The 18,975-nt window shown below is 36.3% G+C and overlaps 2 pseudogenes; both read right to left on the reverse strand.

Moving 5' to 3' along the window:
* Positions 1 to 421: 421 nt before the first annotated feature.
* Positions 422 to 1,364, reverse strand: LOC139179298 (olfactory receptor 4P4-like; annotated as a pseudogene).
* Positions 1,365 to 9,960: 8,596 nt separating this feature from the next.
* Positions 9,961 to 10,867, reverse strand: LOC139179300 (olfactory receptor 4P4-like; annotated as a pseudogene).
* Between the last annotated feature and the right edge of the window lie 8,108 nt (positions 10,868 to 18,975).

Below are 18,975 nucleotides of genomic sequence, written 5' to 3' on the forward strand. Positions count from 1 at the left end.
TCTTCCTGGCCCAAGGATTGAACCTGTGTCTCCTGCATTAGCAGGTGGATTCTTTAACTGTCTTTTACCTATTAACATATTATTACCTTTTATACCTTGAGGCCAAGTATTTTGAGAGCGAGGTCTCCCCCAGGTTTAGCCTTCAATACAGGCAGGATCACTCTCCCTCCAGATTTTTCAGTGTGTTTTTACTCTGTAAAAAGTTTTCTTTTCTTTTTTTTTTTAACAAAGGGGATTATTAGTGAAAAGTGAAATCAAGGAAAACACATTGAGAGGAAAATAAAGAAGGAACCACTGAAGGCAAGCTGTTGTTGGAGGCTTGGCTTTTACACATTCTGACTGATTTTCCCATTAGCAGGAGAGAATCAGCAACAGAGGGAGTGATGAGAAGACAGTCACTGGTGTCAGAGACAAATGACCTTCAGATCATTAAGCTCCCTTCCCAGAACCTTTTATTGCACCAAACTCTTCTGATGGAATTTTTCATCTCCATGTTTCTAAGTGTGTAGATAAGCGGGTTGAGCATGGGGACAATAATTGTGTAGAAGAGCGTAAACACTTTATCTTCTGGTAATGTTGTGGCAGGTCTAATGTAAACAAAGATGACAGGTGTGAAAAAGAGGATCACGGACTGTGATGTGGGAACTACAGGTGGAAAGTGCTTTATGGTGGCTTTCTGCAGAATATGTGCACACATTATACAGAATCAAAATGTAGGAGGCCATCAAAACCACAAAGAGCACCAGTCCCATCAAGCCAGAATTGGCAATGACAAAAAAGCCAATTTTGTGAGTATCAGTGCAGGCTAGTTTCAACAAAAGATATGCATCACGGAAATAGTGATCTATTTCACTGGGGCCACAGAAAGGTAAAACAATTTCAAGAAGAAAGAGACCAAGAGAATGAAGAAGTCCCCCTGCACACGATGCTATGAGAATTGAGTGACGTTTTTGCCTGTTCATGGTGATGGCGTCGTGGAGAGGTTTGCTGACGGCCACATAGCAGTCACAGGCCATCCCTATGAGGATGAAGACCTCAATCCCCCCCTCAAAGAAGTGGGTGGTGAAAAGCTGTGTCATGCAGTTTTTATAGGAAATGGCCTTTTTCTCCATCAGTAAGTCAGTCATGAGTTTGGGTGTCACAGTGGAGGTGTAGAAGAGGTCTGAGAGTGCAAGGCAGTTAAGGAAGAAGTACATGGGCTGGGTGATCAGCTGACTGCATGTAATAGAAATCACAATGATCAAATTCCCCAACCAAATAGCCAGGTAACAGAATAAGAAAAATAAACAGCAGAGGATCTGGACTTTCTTGTCCATAGAAAGTTCTAAGAAGATAAATTCAGTAACATTATTTCTATCTTCCATGATCTGATGTTCAAGAAAGTTATCTGAAATAACAAAACCAATGAAATGAATCATTGATGAGAAAATGGAAACCTAATATCTACTTAAAATGGCACCAATGCCTTTTAAAGACAAGTTATTTTGAGACCCACTGAAATCATTTTCATTTAATATGAGTCTTTTGAACATCTAGTACTAATATTCTTCTAAGAGCTAAGAATACAGTGATAAATTAGACAAAGTTCCAGTTTTTATATAATTTAAATTATTTTGTGAGGAAGCAAGGAATTATATTTGTCAAGAATTTTAAAAAAAGAGAGATAATCTTAATAGTGTTAAGTAGGGTGACATATAATGTGCCAATTTAGGATGTAAAATAGAGGTAACTATAGAATTTGCTTGATTAAGTGGTTTCTAATGAAATTACAAAATTGATGTAGGGTGTGTGGGTGGGTTTTGCAGTGCTGGCACAGAGTCAATGTTAAATAAATATCAATTAAATAAAAATCTGGAAAGTGAACAATGTGCTATAATTTTGAAGGAATAATACAATAAATAATCATCCTTTAGTCAGGTAATTCATGATAAAACTGAAGAACAAATTATTTTTATGAGTGGACTCATAATCCTTTTTGACTTTTAAGTTAGTTAAGTTGCTCAGTTGTGTCTGACTCTTGGTGACCCCGTGGACTGTAGCTCACCAGGCTCCTCCGTCCATGGGATTCTCCAGGCAAGAATACTGGAGTGGGTTGCCATTTCCTTCTCCAGGGGATCTTCCTGACTCAGGGATCAAACCCAGGTCTTCAGCATTGCAGGCAGATGCTTTAACCTCTGAGCCACTGGGGAAGCCCTTTTGACTTTTAAGAGGAAATAATTCCTTCATGTGAAATACTCCATGAAACTTTCATATTTCTTAAACTTTATTTGTAGCATCTCTAGGTTAATATATTTACAACATGCTTTTCCTATTTGTCTACATTTCTCTTGCAAGATTATTTCCTCTTTCAAAATAAATTAACATTCAGAAGTCATTTGAGTTACATCTTATCAGACTGTAATTATAGTTGCCTAGTTTGGAAATAATATACTGAGAAATGGGCTCCTCTAATTCCAAAATAGTTCCCCCAAACACAATACAATAAACAAGATGTAGCACTTCTTCCCTTAATTTCTTAGAGAATTCACCCACACAATCTGCCTGACTATATAGAGGAATCTCTTTGGTTCTCTAAAATAGAAGCAGTTATACCTGTATTCATGTAATCATCTGGTAAATACACTATGTAAGTAGGCAAAATAGCTAGTTTTTTCCTCCCACTTTGTTGCTTAATTGCTCATTCCCTAGGATCCCAGGCTCCCATTCATAAAATAAAAGTGATTAGATAATCTCTGAAGATCTCCCCAGATTCCAATAATGTGTGACTTCTGATTCTCCATTAATTTGGGGAAGACATCTGTTTACCTCTCTCCTGCCTTCCCTTCTCTGCTTGATACATTGAAACTATAAAAAGTAACAACTACAGTGGCAATTTCATTACAATTCGTAAGCCTCAGTTTACTTCTCTGTAAAATCAAGGTAAAGATAATATCTCTTTATATGCTGGTTTTTTGAATAATTAGTTTCTAAATATGAAATTTCTTAAAGCAATATCTGGAAAGCACTATATATTTAATAGTTATTGGCCATCCTCAACAATTACTAAAGGCTTCCGTGGTAGCTTTGATGGTAAAAATCTGCTTGCCATGAAGGAGACCAGGGTTCAGTCCCTGGGTTGGGAAGATCTCCTGGAGAAGGGAATGGCTACACACTTCAATAAATATTTTTGCCTGGTGAATTCCATGGACAGAGGAGCCTGGTAGGCTATAGTCCACGGGGTCACAAAGAGTCAGATACAACTGAGCAAATAACACACACATGATTACTAACTATAAGATCAAGGCCCCAGAGAAAATGTGAGTACACCACCTCAGGAACTGTACCTTGTACTATCCTTCCCTGAACAAGATAGGAAATATTATTAATATTAATATCAGAAACTTCAGAGATAAGAGTTGTGTTCAGACACAGCTCTGATACTCAAATACAAGAGTCTTCACCTCCTTAAATACTTTTTCCTTCTTCCTTAAAATAAGCATGCAGTGCCTAATTTACAGGATTACTGTGGAATGTAAATAAGCTTACATATACAGAACTTGATGCTCAAAAACATGTTAGTTTCCCCTCCTTCCTCTTGGAACCCCCATAGTGTTATAAATTTAGGAGGTCCTCACACTATTTGAGTGGTAGTAGAGTCTAGTAATTAAGGTTATGAGTTCTGGACCTACATAGAATGAGATACTGGCTTCAAAATTCACTTGGAGCATAATCACAGGTAAAATATATAACCTCAGCTTCTTCATCTATAAAATGAATAATACTGTAATTAACTCTGGGATCTGCTGTGAAGATATGATGAGTTCACTTATATAACAGCTTAAGACAGAAACTGGTATATATTAAGATAAAACATTTAGTAAATATTCATTGTCATTGACATTATATTTGTCCTGTCAATGGGTACACTGTATTATTCTTACTTTTTATTTTGAATTGCTTACTTTAAATATGTAATATTGTAACATGGGATAAATATGGATAAGACATAGCAGAGTTTCCCTGCCATAAACAATCTGCTCTTTCTTACCTGAAGGCTGGGGTTGCTCACTGTGGGGAAACATCCTGTCATTAAGCCAAATCGTTCTCTTTGGTCTGGGTTGAGCTGACTTTCCACATTTCTGAAGATAAATGTACTGCTTATTTCAGCCAGTTAACACTTTTGTTTTCTTTCTTTTGAATTAATTAACCTTATTGATGGACAGGTGCTGCGATTCATGGCATCCTAGAGTCGGACACGACTGAGCGACTGAACTGGACTGAGCGACTGAAATGAACTGAACTGATCTGAATTAGACAGATATTTATGTTCCCCTTTGATAATTTTTCTTCATCTCAACTAAGGAAAAAGAAACCTACCACTTAAATACTATCCATTCAAATAGCTTCTTTGAAAATTTCATCATATATTTTTGCTTCTGCATAATCTTAGAAGCATACTGGTGTTTTGATTTTAATTTTTTTAAATATATCTTCAGTTCCTTCACTGCAATACTGTCCACTTATCTCTTGGGCCAGTGCATTCTTCTTCATATTAAACTTTTTTCCATAATGGAATCCAAAGAGCTAATAATATGATTAAATTTTTGAAATATGAAAAGACAAATAAATCTAGCAATATTTTGAGAGCTGCTGAGAGACATGGCACTGATAATTTTAAGAGCTCATGTACAAATCACAAGTCATGATAGTTGAAGCCAGGTTTTCCCAAATAGTAAAAATAGCATTTTAAAGTTTCTGGAATTTTTCAAAGGTTAGTTAGAAGGCTTAGATCATAAATACAATCAGAATGATTCAAATATTCATTTTAAGGAAAATCACTATTATAATTACAAACTGGATTTAACTTACCAGCTGCTTAACTCATCAGACAGATTTCTTATAAGATGAAGCTTCATACCTAAGATAAAGTCAGAATTTAAAAAACTGGAATTTCCATGCAGTAATCCATATCTAATTGCATAAAATCTTACAAGAGAACTTGTGAGTTCCACTGCTACAGATATGTTTGGTAAATTGAACTAATTTTGAGGCTTTTTTTAACATGCAGTTTTTCCACTTCTAAAAAATAAATATGTGTCTCTCTGATATTTTGCCTTTGTCTCTGTAGAAAAGTGACATATATACATATATACGTATCAGTTCAGTTCAGTCGCTCCGTAGTGTCTGACTCTGCGACCCCATGAATCGCAGCATGCCAGGCTTCCCTGTCCATCACCAACTCCCGGAGTTCACTCAGACTCACGTCCATCGAGTCAGTGATGCCATCCAGCCATCTCATCCTCTGTCCTCCCCTTCTCCTCCTGCCCCCAATCCCTCCCAGCATCAGAGTCTTTTCCAATGAGTCAACTCTTCGCATGAGGTGGCCAAAGTACTGGAGTTTCAGCTTTAACATCATTCCTTCCAAAGAAATCCCAGGGCTGATCTCCTTCAGAATGGACTGGTTGGATCTCCTTGCAGTCCAAGGGACTCTTCAAGAGTCTTCTCCAACACCACAGTTCAAAAGCATCAATTCTTCGGTGCTCAGCCTTCTTCACAGTCCAACTCTCACATCCATACATGACCACAGGAAAAACCATAGCCTTGACTAGACGGACCTTTGTTGGCAAAGTAATGTCTCTGCTTTTGAATATTCTGCTTGATGTTAAATTGGCATTTAAGGAGAATTCTGACAAAATGTGTAATATAGAAAAGGTCTCAATATCTCTAAAAATATAGAAATTTCCCATCAGTATACTTTGCCAAAGATGTAAATCATAGCTTCGATTTCTCAGTTTCTACCTAATAAATAAATATGCCAAAGTTCTTAATTATATTTCCCTATTGCATCAACATCCAAAGCACTGAGATCAGACATGGGACATGGAGACTATGAGGAAATGGAGTATATGATGACTATGGACATGGAGTATATAATGCTCATTTGTCAGGACGGGGCAGAATCAGTTAGCTGAGGGAGACTGAAGTGAGCTGCCATGGGAAATACCGAGAGCCCTACAGCTAGAATTAAAAGTTCAGCGAGTAGACCCAGGATTTAAGACAATTCTTCCTGGGGAGTAAAAAAATAAGCTTGTTAGGGCATTATAATTTCTGGCTGATGCCTGGAAAAGACTCCTATGCTTTACTCCTTTATTCATATAAAAATATTTACTACGTCCTAATTCTAAAAGGTCTGACTTGGACAAAACTTACTATGGAGAATGCATTTGTTGTTGTTTAGTCGCTAAGATATGCCCCACTCCTTTGCAAACCCACAGAATGTAGCCTGCCAGGCTCCTCTGTCCATGGAATTTTCCAGCAAGAATATTGGAGTGGGTTTCTGCAATATGTTTCCTTCTCCAGGGGAACTTCTTGACACTGGGATCAAACTCACGTCTCCTGCATTGGCAAGTGGGTTCTTTACCGTAGAACCACCAGGGAAGCCCTAGAGAATGTATTTAGTGGTGAACAAAACAGCCTTTGTCCTCAGTGAGGCTGGAGACTAAGGAAAGAGATAGACAATGAAATAAACAAGAAAATAAGCAAATGTATAATTACAAATAGTATATTTTAAATAAATGAATAGGAAGTTGTGGGTCATTTCTTTTTAATCTATACAAATTTTAATCTATAGACGTTTTAGTCAAGTGTAAATCTTGGACATTCTTACGTTATACACACATTTATTCCTTAGTTGCCTCTTGAATTTTACTTTATGTAATTCCATAAGACAATTGTATTTTCTCATCCATTTTTTACCTGCAAATGTAGTATTTATATTTGTTGAAAAGTTGAAATCATATGATTGAATTCGTATTTTTAAAAATTTACTTAATCTTTATTGTTTGTCTAAAAGCTTCTAAGATCTTTTCATGTACCACTGAATTTTTTAAAACATTCAGTGGGTATCTGTGAATGGATCTATTTCTATAGTTCTTTAAAGTTTACCATTTGTAAAAGGATACATTTTAAAAGAGAATATTATTGAATTTTTATGCAAATGATGAATGGACACATGTCAAAGATTCTATTGAATTTATTATTAATATTTAATGTAGAAACCAGTAAGATGTTACCATCAGTTCAGGCAACAGTTTACCACATATTTTTCATCAGTAAGGGGTGCTAAAATGAATTTATAAGTTGATGCAAAACTAGTCAAGTATCCAAAGGGCTATCATTACTTGCATTTCACCTGACACAATTTGAATTTCTATGGCCAGACATTGTTGACATTGATATTATTTTGTGTGAGTCAACTTCTCTATTTTGAGTTGTAAAATGTCTTAGCCAAAAATAATGAAAGATAGGTAATAACCTGAATGCAAGAACTAGTAAGGTCACTCACTAAATTACAGAGAATCTCACTGCTCTTTCTTGATATTATATGTGCTATTAATGACTCAACTGAAGAGAGAAATATGGCTGATGCTCTTGAGAAGCTGAGAAGGGAGGAGATCACAGTGCAAAAGTGAAAGAGTTAATCATAATTCCCTAGTTAATGATTAATATTAACAATGAAGTGTTTGCTTGCTTATCTTATCAAACTATAGTTTATTTACAATGTTGTATTGGTTTTGGGTATATAGTCATGTGATTCAGTTCATATATTTGCGTGTTCATATGTATGTATATTTTCCATCTCAGATTACTTTTCATTATAGGTTATTATAAGATATTGAGTATAGTTTCCTGTGCTATACAACAGATCATTGTTGTTTATCTATTTTATATTTGGTAGTCTGTATCTGTTAATCCCAAACTCCCAATTTATCCCTCCCCTCCCCCTTTTTCTTTTGGTAACCATAAGTTTGTTTTCTGTGTCTGTGAGTCTTTTTCTGTTTTGTAAATAAGTCCATCTGTGTAATTTTTTTTATAAACCACATATTAGTGACTATATATGTTTGTTTTTCTCTGTCTGACTTACTTTACTTAGTAAGATAATTTTTTTTATAAACCACATATTAGTGATTATATATGTTTGTTTTTCTCTGTCTGACTTACTTTACTTAGTAAGATAATTTATTGGTCCATCCATGTTGCTGCAGATTCCAAGTATTTTAATAATCCACATTCACAACTTTTGTTCCAAGAATAAAAGTAAAACAGAAACATTTGTGTTAATTTTTGAAGTTTTATTTGTCAATAATACAAGTCTGGTTGGTTGGAGGATAGGGCTTCTGATGCAGAGGGAAACTTTGAGGGTTGGCTGGTCTTATTAAAGACCCTGCTTATTTCACACCAGAAAGTGATCTTTCAATTTCCTGCTCTGTTATGTTCTCTGACATGTATACTGTGCATGCCCTATCCAGGAGTTTTCAGAGAGCTGTCAAGAAGTAGGTTTAAAACAACAACAAGCAAATATGTTAGGATCTTTCTATAAGAATTTCTAGCACATAATATTTTTAGGTTTATTTGTTGGGCATTTTCAACTGAGTCATAGGACTATGCTATTTTTCTTTTTTATATTATGAACCCATCTTAAGAATCCTGAACATTGACAACTCATTTTTATCTAACCTGGCTCTCTCTACAACTTGAAAATAAATTCTCATGCAAGTACATCATATCCACGAAGCTTTGAGATTTTTTTTGAGAGTTTTGAGATTCTACCCATTCCTAATCAGTTATCTAGTGGCCTGATCTTGCTCCTAGTCATTTCCGACATTGGGCAAAGGTGCTCCAGGATGACTTTAAATTCCTACTGGAAAAACTGCTATTAACTTGAACAGTGCCAAAGATGTGATCATTGACTTTGACTGATATTCTCCACTTGCCCACTCTAAGAAAAGATTAATTTCACCAGTAATAGGTGCCCATTGCACACTGTGCTGTGCTTAGTCACTCAGTCATGTCCTACTCTTTGTGACCCCCTGGACTGTAGCCTGCCAGGTACCTCTTTCCATGGGGATTCTCCAGGCAAGAATACTATAACGGATTGTCATGAGCTCCTCCAAGAGATCTTCCCACCCAGGGATTGAACCCAGATCCACCACATTGCAGGTGGATTCTTTACTGTCTGAGCCACCAGGGAAGCCTAGTAATAGGAGCATGACATTAATATGAGCCCCATTCTCACACCCTCACTGTTGCAAAGGAAAGTTATTATCAGAAGGGTTACATTTCTGATGCATAACAGGAGACTGGGCAATAAAATAGCTCATACGTGTTGAGCACTTACTGTGTGACCAAGCAGTGTTTCAGTCCTGCACATATCCTCACTAGACTGTGTGCTGGGCTATTATTATCACTTGATGGATGGTTTGTTGAGCATATGTCCCAGTCCTCATAGTTAGTAAGCAATTCTGGGTCCAGAACACATGCCCATAACAAATATACACTATCAGGTGCTAGAATTAGCCAGAGTTGCAGTTCATGTTTACACGGACAGAGTTGAGAGAGACAGTTCCTTTGAACAAAAGAAAAGAGATTGATGTGGGACTTAGGTAAGAGTACTGGTGTTGGACATATGAGAAGCTCCAGATCACCTTTGGCTACAAAATTATCAGAGTAGAAAGCTATATTTTTAAGAAATATAGTTGCAGGTCCAAAATTTGGTCTTTTAGAATATTCTTTAAATGATGCAAGTAAAATGTTGGAATTATCTTCTAAATCATTGCTACCTGGGATTGGCTTTATTGACTAAAGTCACATATAAGAATGGGCTATATAGGTTCTCAGTGTTGATTTGTATTACATGATGCCTTTGATAGTCTACTGCTAAATATCTAAATTGATTACACAGCCAAAAGATCAGAGGGGAAGAGGAGATATAAATAAGAAAACAAGAAAACTAGAAAAGAGCACAGCAGAGTCTGGACAAATCCAGGGAGTTGTAAGCTTTTGCTCGTACTTAAATCTATATATTGCTAAAACAAAATGAAACAAAAAAGCATATAAGGCAAGCGTTATACATTTTAAAGTCTTCATTGTAGAAAATCCATATATTCATCCAAGTTCAGCAGTGAAAATCAGAGGTATATTTTAGTTCATTTCCTTTCTTACTGTGATATGGCACCAGAATTTCTTTATGTCATTCTTCATCTCCAAGTTTCTCAGTGTGTAGATTAGAGGATTGAGCATGGGAGCAATGATAGTATAAAAAAGAGCAAACACTTTGTCTTCTGGTAAAGTAGTTGCTGGTCGAATGTAAATGAAGAATAAAGGAGCAAAAAAGAGAACCACCACAGTGTTGTGGGAACTGCAGGTGGAGAGAGCTTTGCGGCGGTTCTCTACAGAGTAGGACCTGACAGTGGACAAGATCACAGCGTAGGAGACCAACAAGACCACAGAAGTCACCAGGCCCATGAGGCCCGAGTTGGCAATGACAAGGAGACCAATTCTGGTGGTGTCAGTGCAGGCCAGTTTCAGCAAAGGATACACATGGGCCACAGTAGGGTAAAAAGACGGCCAGGAGAAACTGACCGAAGGAACGCAGGAACCCCCCAGCGCAGCAAGCAGCGATCATGGCAACGCAATTCTGTCTAGTCATGATCAGAGTGTAGAGCAGAGGTTTGCAGATGGCCACATAGCGGTCATAGGCCATCCCTGTGAGGATGAAGACCTCAATCCCCCCAAAGAAGTGCATGGTGAAGAGCTGTGTCATGCAGCCATGGTAGGAAATGATCTTCTTTGCTGCCAGCAAGTCAGCGATCAACCTGGGGGTCACAGTGGAGGTGTAACAAAGGTCTGCGAGGGAGAGGTGACTCAGAAAGAAATACATGGGCTGCTTCACAAATTGACTGGAGGCGATAGAAATCATGACAAGTAGGTTTCCGATCAGAATTGCAACGTAACAAAGTAAGAATAGTAAAAACCAGAGAATTTCAATTTCCTTTTTCTGAGAAAGTCCTAAGAGAATAAATTCTGTGGTGTTATTCCTATTTTCCATGACTCAGAGCAGTTTGTAGCCACTTGAAATTAAATAGTTATCAATCTTTACAAATATGTAAATACAATGATGTATATTATTCCTTGTCATGGGCATTTTAAAATGGAAAGCATTCAAAACTTGAAGAAAAAGATTTTATTTTTATTTTGAAAGGCTTTCCTTGCATTCTTTTTGTCCCTCTCTGGAAAATATTAATTCCTGATAAACAACTTTGACACCTGATTTAAAAACTAACCCTGTAGAATGCAGCATATTTATGCAACCATTCTATTAGCATGTATTATCAAACATAACTGGATAATATGCCCTGGTTGAATTCAAGAAATGGTACTGTAGAAAAAAATCAGTCATCCCTTTCCTATTCTTACTATTTGTTATTGAGAAAATAGACACAGAAATGAAACCTTGAGAGAAAATAAAAAAGCACTTATATGTGGATAATGTTGTATGTGAGAAATTTCCTTCCATCTATCCTAGGTGGAAATGTGATAAATAGAAAAAATCAACCAATTTGGAATCATGAGGTATATCAGTTCAGTTCAGTTCAGTTCAGTCGCTCAGTCGTGTCTGACTCTTTGCGACCCCATGAACCGCAGCACGCCAGGCCTCCCTGTCCATCACCAACTCCCGGAGTTCACTCAGACTCATGTCCATCGAGTCAGTGATGCCATCCAGCCATCTCATCCTCTGTCCTCCCCTTCTCCTCCTGCCCCCAATCCCTCCCAGCATCAGAGTCTTTTCCAATGAGTCAACTCTTCGCATGAGGTGGCCAAAGTACTATATACATGGCCCAAATCAGCTATATATCTGTTGTACCTAATTTACAAATATTATTAATTTACAAATGTGTTTAATTTGCAGATAGAATATTATATTTTATAGTCAAACAAAAGGATAACAAGCAAAGTATAATTACCTCTATTTTTTTCAAAAGGTATCACCGCAAACTATAAAAATATTTGTTTTTTACGTTCAGTAAGGCATTTGAGGTTAATAGTAGGTTTCACTTAAATTTTAGTCTCATACAGTGTCTTACTCACTTGCATAAATTGGATTCTTTCTAAGAGATGTACTCAAGCTGTTCAACTCTTCCTAATAATCAGTCATCCTGAAAACGTTTGCTTCTTTCTGTTCCTATATCACATGTCTTAGTATCTCAGGCTGGCTTTTCTCTCTTCCATTCTTGTTATTTTTACCTCCTCCTCCTTCTAGTCACTGCTGTAAAGTAATGTAAAACCAGCTCTAATAATATGCTCATAACTATTATGCCTTTGAACAAACCAATACCTTTCTCCTGGCAGAAGTTCAAGAAGCATAGACTAGGAAGAACTACAGAGAATTAATCATTCCACTAAATCACACCAAAATTCTCTACTTCAACTATATAAAACACAAGGCCTTAGTATTTAAAATATTTTATTTCATTTACTCCAAACTTCAGAACCAATATATTCACAATTTATTTTCAAATCTGTAATGCTCCTCTCCTTATTTTTCATTTTCAGTGAAATTGCCATTCAAATCTGTGTACATAAAGTAGGGTTTGGAAGAGAAAAACTGCAAATCTATCTAGTGTATGAGAGTCAACATCAGTGGCCACAAAATGACATTTAAGTATGTAACAACTGAATAGTGAAGAGAGGATATTTGTAGTGGTCAAATAAACAACCTCATTCAACTAACAATTACATTTTAGGCTTTTAAAATAATTCCCAATAATTTAAAAGAATGCAGGGCTCTATTCTAACTTCTCCCCTAAATTATATTCTTCTGATTTGGTGGGAAACACTGTAAGTTATATATTCAATCACAGATTATTCTTTATTTAATACTTGACTTACTGCATGAATTGATCAATTAACTTATATCTTCTCAGCGTCTTTTCCCTTACTATTTGTCTAAAATCCTACCTCTGAGATTCTTTATCAGATAGCAGGTCAAATCATATTTGAAAAAGACAATGTAAATGCCATTTTGGTAAGTGCATTTGCAGACTAAAAGTGGAAAATCAATGAAATGATTATGAATTACCAAGAAAATAAACAAAAGCTTTTAAAATGCAGATTCTTTTGTCTTACCAATAGTTGAATATTTCAGACAAATTGAAAATTATTTTAAAAATTTTAATCTTGAAAATGCACTCAGTCTAGGCCATTAGAAAGAGAGGGAATATGTGAAAAATACCTACAAATTAATTTGCATTTTAAAATATAAAAACTGTTTAATGCATGACTCAAAACCATAATCTATATTCCTGAACAACTTGAAAGCATTTTCCCTATTTTCAGGTATTTCTATGGAAAATAAGAAAGCGTGCCTCATATATCTATAAGCGTCATTTTCATATTTTAAGAACTTAATAATTATATCAACAGAAGGTATTCTTTAAAATACTGGACTATTTGGAAAATGAAGCAAAATTTTGTCTCCTTCATCTCGTTGTAATATTTTCTTTTTTATTTATTTATTTATTTTTGTTGTTGTTGTTGTTGTACTATTTTCTACCTTGTTGGCACGAGTATACCACATCCCTTTTTTGTATTTCAGTTTAGGCATCAGTAAGCAATGGGAGTTAAACTATATGTTTAAGGATCTCTGCTGGACCCTAACTCCTTGTCCATGGTTCCGACGTAAATTTTGGGGAGTCAATAGCTGGATGTTGATGACTATTTTTTTCCAAACAAATCAGAATAAATTTACAACTCCCCTCCAGGTTACTGTCTCTCATTTCCTTTAAGATTAACTGATCCAGTCTCAGAAAGAAACACAACTCCTCCAGCTTTCCTTTTCTTTGGATCCTTTATAGCCTGATATTTTAAATACCCTTTATCTAATCCAGGTATATAGAAGGCTCCATCATCTATAGTTCAAACTTAAGTATTCTTCTCTGGAATCCCTAATGATTCCCTGAAGTAGTGAACCTGGACTAGCAGTTTCAAACCAATCTTTGCTCAGTACTATCACAGTGTATTAAACTCTGTGAAATCTACTAGTTCCAGGTAGATTTTACTAACTGCAGCCCACCATGCTATGGTTACTCAAATATTCTAAGTCTTGTGGTTCTTAGAACTATCTACCTTGCTTCGTATTTTTTTTTTCTAATAATTACCAGATACTGTTAAGTGCTTTAGCTTATCTCTCTAAAACAATCTTATCTTGGTGAGAGTTAGGGCCAGTGCCTCATTTTCTCCCTAACCTGGATATAATGAAAAACAAAACCAAACAAAATTTATGCCATTCAAATCCATGTTGAACAGTGAATGTTTGACTTTGGAACAGATTATATAAACTTTCTGAGCCATCTTACTTGTTTAATCTCTAAAGAAAAGAAAAGAAAACTCATCTCTTTTGGATGAAGGTTCGTCTAGTCAAGGCTATGGTTTTTCCTGTGGCCATGTATGGATGTGAGAGTTGGACTGTGAAGAAGGCTGAGCACCGAAGAATTGATGCTTTTGAACTGTGGTGTTGGAGAAGACTCTTGAGAGTCCCTTGGACTGCAAGGAGATCCAACCAGTCCATTCTGAAGGAGATCAGCCCTGGGATTTCTTTGGAAGGAATGATGCTAAAGCTGAAACTCCAGTACTTTGGCCACCTCATGCGAAGAGTTGACTCATTTGAAAAGACTCTGATGCTGGGAGGGATTGGGGGCAGGAGTAGAAGGGGACGACAGAGGATGAGATGGCTGAATGGCATCACTGACTCGATGGACGTGAGTCTGAGTGAACTCCGGGAGTTGGTGATGCACAGGGAGGCCTGGCGTGCTGTGATTCATGGGGTTGAAAAGAGTCAGACACAACTGAGCGACTGATCTGATCTGATCTGATCTTGGATGTGGAAAAAGTTATTAACCAGTTATCAATTACTATGTGTCAAGAATTGTGCTAGGTGAAAAAAAGACTAAAATCACCCAGGAGGCTTTATTGAAATTCTCATTTAGTAAGTTAGTTATCTAGGTCTCCCATAATAAGATTGTGACTTGATAATGACAAATTATGAAGGATTTGATGAATTAGATTATACAATACATTCCTCATTTAATCAATTATATGGCACTGTGTCTCATCATGAATTAAATTATTAATTCTGTTGGCTTTCCCATTATATCCTCACTCTATACTTTGATTATTTTAAGTATTCAGTATGCATTTGTCAAATAAATAAATTTTATTTCAATATTTGATAGAATGAAATGAAAATTCATTTTAATTACATGTAATTATCATTATAATTATTTTGTCATGTATTTAAGGTACATAACACAGAATGCTTATAATAAAATTTACTTCAGAATGATAGAGACTCAGAAAGATCATCTTAGAATTGCTTTCTAATTTTTCCTAGTATTCTATTAGAAAAAATCATTTGAAGGTCACATAAATCCATCCCTGTAACCTTCCCCCACTTCTCACTCCCTTGGCTTACTGTGGAGACTAGACCTTTAAGAGTAGTCTTATATATTAAAACTCAGTCACTTGCCCTAAAATCCTGGTTGTCTCCAACCTGGGTGGTCTCCAAACTGTACAGAACTAAATCTTACCATGCACTGTTAGCCACTCTTTCATTTATTCTGAATATTTATTCAGATCATCTTCATTAACCTCCTCTTTTAATAGACAGCCCTGTCTTGGCCAACTTGTAATAGAATAAGTGGTGTTTTTAAATACAGGAGTGAGAAACTCAAGCTACAAATATGGCACATTCAGGCAATTAATAGAAAGTAAGTGCAGAGTGATTTAACATACTTTGTACTTCTTGAGTTTTTCCTTAACAGATTTTCTGTATCCTTTACTGGAATTTAAGTCACAGACTTTCTGCTTTACTAGCTTCCCTTTAACATTCCCCAAGTTATGAAAAAATGTTTATCACTGTCATTTTTATTACTTTATGCAATTGACATAGGAAGAGTAAGTTATCACACATGAGTTGTACAAAAAATGTGTAGCCATGAAAGAGATGCTCTGTGTTACCAGGTAGATAGAGCAATAGTTTCAAATGTTGACTGTATGAAAATGTGGTTAAAGTTTTCTAACAAACATTAGCCAAGGGGCAAATGATCATTAAATTATATTTAAATAATAAATTCTAAAATCATATTGATCTGATTAATTGTGGATTGATTAAAGAAAAGTTAATTCATGTCCAACTCACTTGGCTTAAATCTCAGGTACATGTAATATTTCACAGTACCATCATGTAAATTAACCAGTAAATTCTATGACTATGAAGTAATATGTCTCATTATACAAATAATTCTCTAGAAATCTGAAAATAGAAGTTACCTGCTCTCTAAGGTAAGGTGTCCAGCTTTTTTCTTAAGCAAATTCAAAAGGCTTTTCCCAGTTTTATTTTAATGTTTAAGAGAACAAAATGGTGCCATCATTTATGTTGGCAACTATTCTTTATTTCCCTTTAAATAACACTTTTATTATATTCTATGGTGAACATTAAAACAAAGACAACATAAGGTTCCTATCTGATTTCTAAGCAACCTTACCAGGGAGATATTTAACTTGCAGACATTTATTGCAGTATCTCTGTGAGTTTGGAAATTCCCTTTGGGATAATGTGACGAAAGTGAAGCTGAACTTTTCTGAACATTATTCAAAGACCTAAAAATAATTATATCGACCAAATCATATTTTCCCTATGTGTATATGGAAACTAAGTACAACTTTCATTGGGGGACTATTGTGAGAAAACTCAGATGACCTGGAAAGAAAGCTCATAACATGCACACCTCAGAAAGAAGAGGCAAAGAGAAGGAAACTCTTTCTTTGTTGCAGGTAAAAGGAAAACATTGATGCTGCCTCAATTCAGTTTGTGGAGCGTGCTGGCTATTTCAGCATGCATCTCCTGTAGTCTACCAATAATAAAACCACTTTGAAAAGTTACCACAATCTGTTGTCCATTCTTCCTCAATGTCTTTCACTGTTGATTTTTCTGTCCACAGTTTACCCAAATAGCTCCCTTATATACCTCATCCCTGTAATGGAAGTTAACACCAAGTCTTTTTGTGGTTACTTATGTTTTTCTTATTTCTCAGTAACATTTGGAGACAATATTTTATCTTCTCTGACAGCATTTTATTCAAGCTCCAGAGACCATATTCCTCAAATGTTCACATTTTTAAAAAATGGCACTTGTAACAACTTTAAGTGCACAACTCAGTGGCATTGCTTATATTTACAATATTGTGTAATTGCTATATATTTCCAAAACATTTTCATCACTCCAAATAGAAACTTCACACCCATTAAGTAATAACTCCTCATCCTCCTTTCCCTCTGCCACTGATATCCTTTAATATACTCTGCCTCTATGAATCTTCTTCTATTTCATGTAAGGGAAATCATGCAATATTTGTTTCTCCTATTTTTTTTTAATTACTTAGTTACCTTGGCTGTATCAGGTCTCAGCTGTGGCACAGGGATATCTCATTGCACAGCCTGGGCTCTTCACTGCAGTGGGGGGTGTCAGTTGCTCCTCCACAGGTGGGATCTTAGTTTCCAACAAGGGATTGAACCTGTGTTCCCTGTATTGCAAGGTGGATTCTTAACCACTGAACCACCAAGGAAGTCCCCTATCCCTTTTTTTCTACATTGCAATTTAATCTTGATTTCTCACAAAATTCTTTTTTTTTTTTTTTTTTACAATCTCTTTCTTGAGTCCAACCAACTCTTTTTTGGCATAATCTCTTTTTTCTATTCATGTTTTATTTTATATTTATGATATATTTTTAATATTTCCAAATAATATTTAAGGAGATTTTCATGCAAAGATGGGCTCGATAAAGGACAGAAATGGTATGGACCTAACAGAAGCAGCAGATATTAAGAAGAGGTGGCAAAAATACACAGAAGAACTGTACAAAAAAGATCTTCACGACCCAGATAATCACGATGGTATGATCACTGACCTAGAGCCAGACATCCTGGAATGTGAAGTCAAGTGGGCCTTAGAAAGCATCACCACAAACAAAGCTAGTGGAGGTGATGGAATTCCAGATGAGCTATTCCAAATCCTGAAAGATGATGCTGTGAAAGTGCTGCACTCAATATGCCAGCAAATTTAGAAAACTCAGCAGTGGCCACAGGACTGGAAAAGGTCAGTTTTCATTCCAATCCCAAAGAAAGGCAGTGCCAGAGAATGCTCAAACTACCACACAATTGCACTCAATTCACACGCTTTGTAAAGTAATGCTCAAAATTCTCCAAGCCAGGCTTCAGCAATACGTAAACCGTGAACTTCCTGATGTTCAAGCTGGTTAGAAAAGGCAGAGGAACCAGAGATCAAATTGCCAACATCCGCTGGATCATGGAAAAAGCAAGAGAGCTCCAGAAAAACATCTATTTCTGCTTTATTGACTATGCCAAAGCCTTTGACTGTGTGCATCACAATAAACTGTGGAAAATTCTGAAAGAGATGGGAATACCAGACTACCTGACCTGCCTCTTGAGAAACCTATGCAGGTCAGGAGGCAACAGTTAGAACTGGACATGGAACAACAGACTGGTTCCAAATAGAAAAAGGAGTACGTCAAGGCTGTATACCGTCACCCTGCTTATTTAACTTCTATGCAGAGTACATCATGAGAAACGCTGGGCTGGAAGAATCACAAGCTGGAATCAAGATTGCCGGGAGAAATATCAATAACCTCAGATATGCAGATGACACCAGCCTTTTGGCAGAAAGTGAAGAGGAACTAAAAAGCCTCTTGATGAAAGTGAAAGAGGAGAGTGAAAAAGTTGGCTTAAATCTCAACATTCAGAAAACGAAGATCATGGCATCTGGCCCCATCACTTCATGGGAAATAGATGGGGAAACAGTGGAAACAATGTCAGACTCTAATTTTTGGGGCTCCAATATCACTGCAGATGGTGACTGCAGCCATGAAATTAAAAGACGCTTACTCCTTGGAAGGAAAGTTATGACCAACCTAGATAGCATATTGAAAAACAGAGACATTACTTTGCCAACAAAGGTCCGTCTAGTCATTCCAGTTGTCATGTATGGATGTGAGAGTTGGACTGTGAAGAAAGCTGAGCACCGAAGAATTGATGTTTTTGAACTGTGATGTTGGAGAAGACTCTTTAGAGTCCCTTGGACTG

Source organism: Bos indicus, chromosome 24, assembly GCF_029378745.1.
Source record: "Bos indicus isolate NIAB-ARS_2022 breed Sahiwal x Tharparkar chromosome 24, NIAB-ARS_B.indTharparkar_mat_pri_1.0, whole genome shotgun sequence".
NCBI lineage: Eukaryota > Metazoa > Chordata > Mammalia > Artiodactyla > Bovidae > Bos > Bos indicus.